The sequence below is a fragment of the Martes martes genome (assembly GCF_963455335.1).
Source record: "Martes martes genome assembly, chromosome: 4".
NCBI lineage: Eukaryota > Metazoa > Chordata > Mammalia > Carnivora > Mustelidae > Martes > Martes martes.
Window position 1 is genome coordinate 160,999,976 of NC_137891.1, and position 8,620 is coordinate 161,008,595.

The 8,620-nt window shown below is 47.0% G+C and overlaps 1 protein-coding gene and 1 long non-coding RNA gene across 7 annotated transcripts in view; one reads left to right on the forward strand and one right to left on the reverse strand.

Moving 5' to 3' along the window:
- Positions 1-795, reverse strand: part of CAP1 (cyclase associated actin cytoskeleton regulatory protein 1) — a 26,785-nt gene extending 25,990 nt beyond the window's left edge. For 2 of the 6 annotated variants that reach the window (XM_080799975.1, XM_080799974.1), the window contains exon 1: positions 497-795. The gene's annotated coding sequence lies outside the window, so the exon portion shown is untranslated. Of the gene's footprint in view, positions 1-472 lie in introns of all 6 variants that reach the window. The other 4 variants (XM_080799973.1, XM_080799976.1, XM_080799977.1 and 1 more) reach the window with 4 other exon arrangements.
- LOC308340657 lies at positions 594-8,337 on the forward strand. Its single transcript, XR_013966629.1, has 3 exons — positions 594-878; positions 7,510-7,670; positions 7,967-8,337. It is a non-coding gene; the product is annotated as an uncharacterized lncRNA (long non-coding RNA).
- Positions 8,338-8,620: the final 283 nt, after the last annotated feature.

Below are 8,620 nucleotides of genomic sequence, written 5' to 3' on the forward strand. Positions count from 1 at the left end.
GGTTCCTGGGAAATAGTCGTAGGAAGGATCTGGAACTGATGATCTAAGGAATTGAGGTCTTGATTCCAATTGTTTCCCTCACTCGCTATAAGATCATAGACCAGCCTCTTCGTCCCGGGATCAATTTACCCATCCGTGCAATGGGGACGAGTTGGGGGATAGAGTAGACTCTAAGGTATCCCTGGTTCCTTAGGAATGCCTACGTCTGGGCACCTTAGGAATAAGGTCCCGCTGAGGCTGACAGCCAGGACGGCAAAATCCAGCGGAGGGACCTCCCCAGAGGAGCCCGGCTCAGTTGGTCACCCTGGCCCCACCTCAAGAGACCGCGCCCAGGAACCCGGGTCTGCCTGAGGGCCTCCGTTCCGGCCCCTTCAGTAGGGCTCATCCCGCGCCCATAGGCCGGAAGGGCCATTCACAACGCCAGAGGCCGCTGGGCCGCGGAGTGGACCCCAATCCCTACCCGGCCGCGTACCCTCACCTCGGAGTTCCGCCTCACCTCCCGACTGCGAACAGCCGCTCTTCACTTCCGGCAAGAACCGCCCAGCAATCTTCGCGCGACCCACTTCCGGGCCCTCACTGGGCGCGGCACCCCCACCGGAAATGGACGGCCGCTGAAACGCCGAGGTGGAGGAGAGACCGGGGAGGAAGTCTGGCCGCCCCGCTCGTGGCTCCGCCCCCTATTCTCCACGCCCGGAAGGGAGAATCCTCGCTAACCCGGAGGGCACATGGGAGAGAGTCCCGCCCCCAAAGCGCGAGCGGCCGGGGTGCGTGCTTGAGGCTAGGCCACGCCTCTCTGCCAACTGGCGGGAGCCGAATCGTCCGGGCCAATGAAGGGCCGAAATTACCGGCTAAGCTCCACCTCCGGAGAAGGAGGACAGGTGAGTGGCTAATTAGCGCTCCTATCAGTGCGGTCTCGATGGCAGAGGCTGGTGCCTTAGCCAGGCAGTCGGGAAGGGGTCTTGGAGGGACTGAGAGGCAGGCTTCTCTGAGGGCGGGAGTCCCCGGCAGTCGTCTACTCTCCGAGGAGATCGGAGCTAAGCTCCGCCTCTTTGGGCGTGCGTGCCTCAGTTGCCTCGTTTGTGACGTGGTGGGGGGGGCCGTTGATCTGGACAGTGTTCTGGGGGTACCTGCGGAGGCTGGCGTCAGGAGAGTCGGAGGGGCTGGGTCGGTGAGGGCGCGTGGGCCGAGCCCTGGGTTTCTGGGCGTGTCCGCCATCACCCCGCTCGCTCTGCCTCCGGGCTGGGAAGGTGGTGGCTCGCCCCACTTCCTGTTTGTTCCGTGTGCTCTGTGACCATAGATGGTCAGGTCTGGGGCCTCGCGGAAGCCTCCGCCCCGCGCTTTAGGAGTCCTTCCTACCCGCGCGCTGGGTGTGGTCCCCGAGAATAGGACGAGCGGAATTAGAGAACATCCTGCTCCACTCCGCTCAAACCCAGTTTGTGAGGCTGCCTCGCCACGAGCGGAGCGTGCACTGCCTCCTGCCACTCAGTCCGGGGACGTCCTGCTCGGCGGCAGCAGCCGGCCGGGGAGAGACTTCGCTTCCCTGCTCCCCCGGGTATGGGATCAGAGCTTTGTTCCCTCAAGGCTCGCACTTTGCAACCAGTGATTATCCTCCCACAAAGATTTATTTCCAGAAAAAATTGGCGAGTGCTACTGTTCCCACTCCTAAAGCTGAGCTTCTGTGACAGCTCCAAGCTTCAAGTTGAATGCAGGCGTTATATGCCAAAGTCAGTCATTCAACAAATACAGTTCTTATAATAACAGCTACCATTTACTGCGTGCTGACAACGTGCCAGGCCTATGCTGAACGCTTCAAGAACATTTTTATGTAATCCTAATAGGAACGCTCTGTGGTAGGTACCATTATGGTCTCCAGTTTTCAAATGAAGAAGCCGAATTACTTGCCAAAGTCACGGAGTAACTTGGAACTTTGAGGGAACACACCTGTCTGATGAAATCGCATGAATTTAACCCCTACCATAGACCATATATGGTCTTGCAAAATGATGATGCCTCTGGATGGGGAAAAGTGATGCCTCTGGATGGGGAGACATCCTGGATTCCATTCGTGGCTTGGACACTTTACTAGGGGTTAGGTTGGCTAGGTTACCCGACTTGGCTGAACCTGGGCCTCTTGTTAATTTTATGGTTTCCAGTGTGTTTAAAAGAAAAGTGACTACATGACAAAATATGGTACCAAAAAATGTATATTTTAAATATTTACATTTAACGAAAACACTTTGTCACAAATACACACACAAAACACAAAAACTTTCACTTTATTCAGACATAACATCAAATGGTTATATTTGAGTGCTTCATGTATGTAAAGCCTATGGCAAATATCCTCCCTGGCCCTCATCCTAAGCAGCTCTACATTTAGCCCTAAATCTCTTTCTGAATTTAGAGACAGGAAATACCTAAAACTGCATCCCAGAGGAAGGAGAAAGATAGGAAGAAACAGGAAAGAGAAGAAAGAAAGGAAGGTGGGGATAATGATTTGTGGGGTTGAAATGAGAAACAGAAGCAATAACCTATACGAAACCGCATTGTAAAGTGATTCTTTGTAAAAGAGTGCACATGAGTAAGTCACAACCCTAGCCCCTAAGGAACTTCTCATCTTTTAAGGAGTCTAACTGCACGTGCTCCTAACTCCAGTGCAAGGCCCTTTAAGAGCAGTATCTATCACTTGTATTTATTCATTTATTTATACACTGAGAAAAAAAAAATACTGAGCTCTTCCTCTGTGCTAGGCTCCATGCTACTTTGCACTAGGCACAAGGAGGAGTATGTGAGTGGACAAGTCGGACTCATACCGCCCTCATGGAGTTTACAATCTATCGTGGAAACAGGTGTTGCCATTTGGGGCAGTCCTCAGAAGTGCTGACTATTGGCTTCTAGCTTTTTCCTCTTCACTGATCTTGCCCAGTTTCTCATCCACGGTGGGTCCTCATCAGACACATGTCCAATGAGTACCTGGAATTCAGAATAGTCATTTCCTGGGCTGTGATGGGTGAAGAGAACATTGAAGAGCAAACGTGAGTAAACAGTAGTGGAGGTAGAATCAGTGACTGGCTGAGGTGAGAGGATCCAACAGGAGAAGAATAGGAGATGAGGATGAAGAGAGAGAGGTAACACCTTAATGTGAAAGCAAGGAGGAGCTGGGTCAGATTACGTCTTAGAAATACAACTCTAACTGCAGGGTAAAGCATGGGCTTCATGGAGGGGGAGGGGTGCGGGGGGATCTGTTAGAAGACAGGTACAAAGGCAGTAAGGGTCTGAATGAAGCCTGTAACGTGGGGATGCAGCAGAGATGTCATTGTTATAAAGGGCATTGTAAGGAGGAAGATGAGAAGGAGAGACACAAATGGCAGGGGGGTGATCTGAACATGAACCTTCAGGTTAGATCTAGTTCCCCATGTATACACTCCCATTGAATACTACGTTTCCGTTCCTGGCAGGTATCACAGTCCTAATTAAATTATTTTCTGTACACTTGTCTTCTAATGTTTTCTTTCCCTGTAAGTAACTTGAGGTTAGAGTTTTTGCCTCTCTGACACAAAATTGACACTCAATAGTATTTATGGAAAAATGGGACTAAATGAAAAGGGTGAGAGGGGCCAAGGTGGCTCTGAGACTTGGAGCAGGGATGAATAGAAGGTGACAAGAAGACTGATCAGGGCTTGGGGGTTTTAAGCCTCAGAGTTCAAAATCATCCAGCCTGGGAAGAGAAAGGAGTGCAGTGAATCATTTTGCAGGCAGAATCACCAACAGAGAGTTGATTGATTCTCACACAATTCCCTTCTTCATTCCCTTTGCCACTTTCGTATTTTGCCTGCATTTCAGCACATTCTAAACCTGCAGAATCGCTTTGTCTCTGAGGGTGCCACCCAAGATTCTTCCTTATCTCTCTGAGTTTCAGACACAGAAGTCTGGCGGTTCATCTGGAGCCCTTCCCAGGCTGGCTCAGAGGATCGCCTGTATCTGTGCGGCCTGGCTCAGAGCCTGTCTGCATTTGGGCAGATCCTGTATCCCCCTGCCAGAAAGGACTGATAACAGACAACAATCTCTGTGAGCCCATATTTCTTCCTCTCCCAGAGTAGGGCCCCAAGCTCTAGCCTGAGTTGGGGTCTCAGGCCCCCAAATTACAAATCAGCAGAAGAAATATTGGCAATATAGAGTGGTTAAGATCTGGCTTTAATGTCACTTGGACCTGAGCTTGAATCCCACTCTGCCACTTACTTACTGTGTGATCTGGTTCAAGGCAGTTAACCTCAAAGAAGGATATTAATACCCATCTTAAATGGTTGATGTGAAGATTAGGAGAGAATTTATAAAACATTTGGCTCACAGTAAATACAAACGAGAAGTAACAATTATTATTCAATACATAGAGTCTATTGTCTGTGTTCCTGGTGAAGGCCACCAGAAAGCAAAATAAGGTCTGGATGGTTCAGAGCCAGAGCCACTGCTGTTACTGCCCCATCACCAGAAAGTTTCTCCACAGTGTCTGCTTCTTTACATTGCTACCTTTTGATTCAAAGTCAGCCTGTGCCCTTGGCTACAAGTGAGACTAGATAAATCAGTGAGGAATATGAATGCTGGGGTGCCTAGGTGGCTCAGTCGGTTAAGCATTAAGTGGCTCATGTCATGATCCTCCCTCTACACCACCACCCCCCCAGGCTTGTGATCTCTCTTGCACATTCGGGCTCTTTCTCTCTCAAATATTGTGTTTTTAAAAGATTTTATTTATTTGACAGAAAGATCACAAGTAGGCAGAGACAGACAGAGAAAGAGGAAAGGAAGCAGGCTCCCTGCCTAGCAGAGAGCCCGATGTGGGGCTCGATCCCAGGACCCTGAGATCATGACCTGAGCCAAAGGCAAAGGCTTTAACCCACTGAGCCACCCAGGTGCCCCTCAAATATTTTTTTAAAAAGGAATATGAATGGGGGTGCCTGGGTGGCTTAGTGGGTTAAGATTCTGCCTTCAGCTCAGGTCATGGTCTCAGGGTCCTGGGATCGAGCCCCACATTGGGCTCTCTGCTCAGCGGGGAGCCTGCTTCCCCCTCTCTGCCTGCCTCTCTGCCTACTTGTGATCTCTGTCAAATAAATAAATAAAATCTTAAAAAAAAAAGGAATATGAATGCTTTTGGCTGTAGATAACAGAACACATGGGTGTAGTAACTTTTTTTTAAGTGTACTTTTCCCAAGAAGAGTTGAGATAGGCAGTTTCACTGGCTCAGTAAAATCAGCTGATTATCTCTGGGATTCAGTTAGACTTATCCTTAGAGTTGCAAGTTGGCTGTCATAGCCCAAACCATCAGGTCATGTTTAAGGAAAGAGGAAAAAGGAAGGGGAAGGTACAGCATCTGAAATTGGAAACCCTTTTTTCTGAGGAACACCACGAAGCATACCCTGCTTTCTGTCTCATATCCAGAACCAATAGTCAACAAGTATTTCAGCTTCCTGGTCCCTCAAAGGCACACTTCCAAGATGCACATTTCACAGTGTTTCTGAGGATCCCCAGAAGGACCAACCCCCAGTTGCCCACAGCAGTAACCCACTCATTACTGAGCCTTTTACTGGCTTTTCTGCTATTCCAAGTCACTTGTCTCAGTGATAATGTGATAATAGAATCCCAGCTAAAGAGAATGGGATTGGCTGGATCTGCAACCCTAAGAAAGTGATAGTATTGTCGGTTTTGATGCTGTAAGATGCACTCTCTGTCTGGGATGTTACTGGGATGATATAAAAAGGGTTTGCAGGTGCTGAGTGTCCAGTTGGAATGATAGATGTCCACTATAATAACTCCTGGACCAACATCAACGTATACCCTTCTTTCTATAGTTACACTTCAAAAAATGAAACAAAACAAAACTCCTCACTAAAGCAACACCTCCTTTTATAACCTAAATTGTCATCACCATACTCACCCCCCACCCTTCAAAAAAGGAATCGACAAAACTCATCAGTTCCTTCATCCAGCTCCAAGTCCAAGAGTTCCAAATACTGTGTGTCTTCTGCCAGTTCCATAATGATGCTTCCTCAGTGTTTCTCAGCCTATGGACTAATCTTTAAAGTCAACCACCACAACATAGTACATCCTACATATGTTGAGGGGAAAGGAAAAGAAAATTAGATACAATATGTAACTATTGAACTAACATGGCAAGAAACCTTTCTATAGCAATCACAGGTCTTAGTTGATAGTTTTGACTTCATCACTTTACATATCCATTATCCATTCCATATTCTCTGTCTTCAACCAGCACCTCAGTTCATCAAGGTCACAGCGATTGGAAAAGAAAGAGGGCATGAAGGAAGCATGCAACTGTCTTAAAGAATCTGATCAAGAAGTGGCATATATCACTTGCACTACATTGCATGAACTAGAATATAATCACATAGCTTGTAGTTGGTATTATGAGGTTTTTCTTCTCCTCCTCCTCCTCCTTCTCCTCCTTCCTCTTCTTCCTCTTACTCTTTCTCGTCTTCCTCTTCTCCTTCTTCAAGTTAAGCCCATCATGTAGCTTGAACTCAGGACCCTGAGATCAAGACCTGAGCTAAGATCAAGAGTCAGATGTTTAACCAGCTGAGCCACCCAGATGCCCCAGGGCTATGAGTTTTCTATAAGTGACTCAAACCTCTCTTGAGGGATTGAAGATCTTACCTGTCCTGCCTATAAAATATTCCTGTAACTTTCTGCACTAAACATGGCAGTAGTAGGAGGACCTCTAAGGATCCCTTGGATTATACCCATTATCCTCCCTTCCTATAGCATAGTAATAGTTCTTGATAATAGGCTCATTCACCCCAGCCACCCATCATAATCCAAGACACACAGGTAAAGTTTAACAATGGGCTCTCCAAGCCCTGATTTGTAGCATTTGCCATTTTCTGTAGTATAAATACTCCCATCATGGCCGATTTTGAACTAACAATATCTTACTGAATGTAGAGTTGAGAAAAAAGCACTGTGGTATATGGAATAATGGCTCTCTGAAGATGACCATATTCTAATCTCTGGAACCTGTGAATATACAACCTTTCATGGCAAAGAGACTTAGCAGATGTGATGAAATTAAGGGTACTGAGATGGGGAGATGTCCAGGTAGGCCCAATACAATCAACATGGAACCTTATAAGGAAAGAAGGAAGCAGGAAGTCAGTGTTAGAAAAAAAGATGTGACAATGAAAGCAGAAGTCTTAGTGATACGACCAAAGAATATAGGCAGCCTTCAGAAACTGGAAAAGGTATGCAACCAGTTTTCCTCAGAGCTTCTAGTAGGAACATACCTGTGCTAACACCTTTCTCTTAGCCCTAGAAGACCTGCTTTCGATTTCAGATCTTCTGAGCTCTAATAAATTTGTGTGAAGCCACCAAACTTGTGGTAGTTTGTTATAGCAACAGTAGGAAACTGACATGGGCACCCAGTCAACTCCTGCAAGCCTGTGTGAGCTGCCTCTAGAACACGATCAAATTCACTTTTTTTCTTTTTTATCTCTTACCTAGTAACAAGACAAGTCCAAATTGGCAAATGGCAGCCTTAGTGTGTAATCCAGTGGTACTATTTTCGTGTCCTCTGATGGAAGCATGCCTCCCTTGAGTAATAGAACTTGTGAAGAGCCATGCTCAGAATCTCAGAGACATGAAGATCAACATTTAAGAGTCAGGTAGGACAGAATTGCCACTCCGTATTTACCCTCTCTTCCTATGTTCCATCTATTTCCGCTCTATGAGAAAGGCTACTGCACATTTGCTTACCAGTTCACAACATACAGTGCTTCCTGTAGAACTTCAGCCTCACAAGGTGTTGTCTCTTACTTGAGGCCATGTATTAGGCACCTTTTGTGCCTTTTGGTGCACCTTCCTACTGCTGCCATTGCTGTGGCTACCAGGTGCTTGTAGGTGTGACCTGACAGCCCACAGCTTCCACTGCTTTCTCTAAGTATCTCGCTTTCTGCCCCAGGGCTTCTTTCATGGAATTTGCCTTATGGGTTGTCTGTGGGAACCTGCGCCGTGATTTTGATGCTCGTGTCAACCTGAAAGTGCCAACTTGAGAGCTCAAAGGAGTTAATCAGCAATTGGGAAACCCTTGACCAAGGAAGGACCGGAACTGGTGATTAAATATTCCCTCTTCCTTCCCTGGTTGGATAGTTATGAGGCACATTCTACAGTGCTGAAGAATATCTCCAGCAGAATCAAGACCCACATGCCCAAAGCAGTGACCTTCTGGATCAGTTGTCCTTGTATTGGCTTTCCTGCTTTGCCTGTTTTACCCTTCCTAGTCTCTGACTCCTGCTCATTAGAATCTCTCCTGAAAATAAACTACCTGTTTACAAGAGCTTGTCTCAGACTCTGCTTTTGAGGGAAACTAAGTCTAAAAGATTTGGTAGTAGAAGTGACCCTAGAAAGCAGATTCTCAGCATAGGATTCTAGAACTGGATCAGACCTCAGTGAGCACCCCATTCCTGGTGATTCGTGCAGTAGTGATAACCCTTGGCAGTGCAGTAGTCTCATAATTACTAAAATTCTTACCTGTGGCATACTGTAATAAGGTGTACAAGAAAAGTGAAGCATTGACTTAAGAGACAGAGGTAACATTTGAATGGCTTGTGGCAAT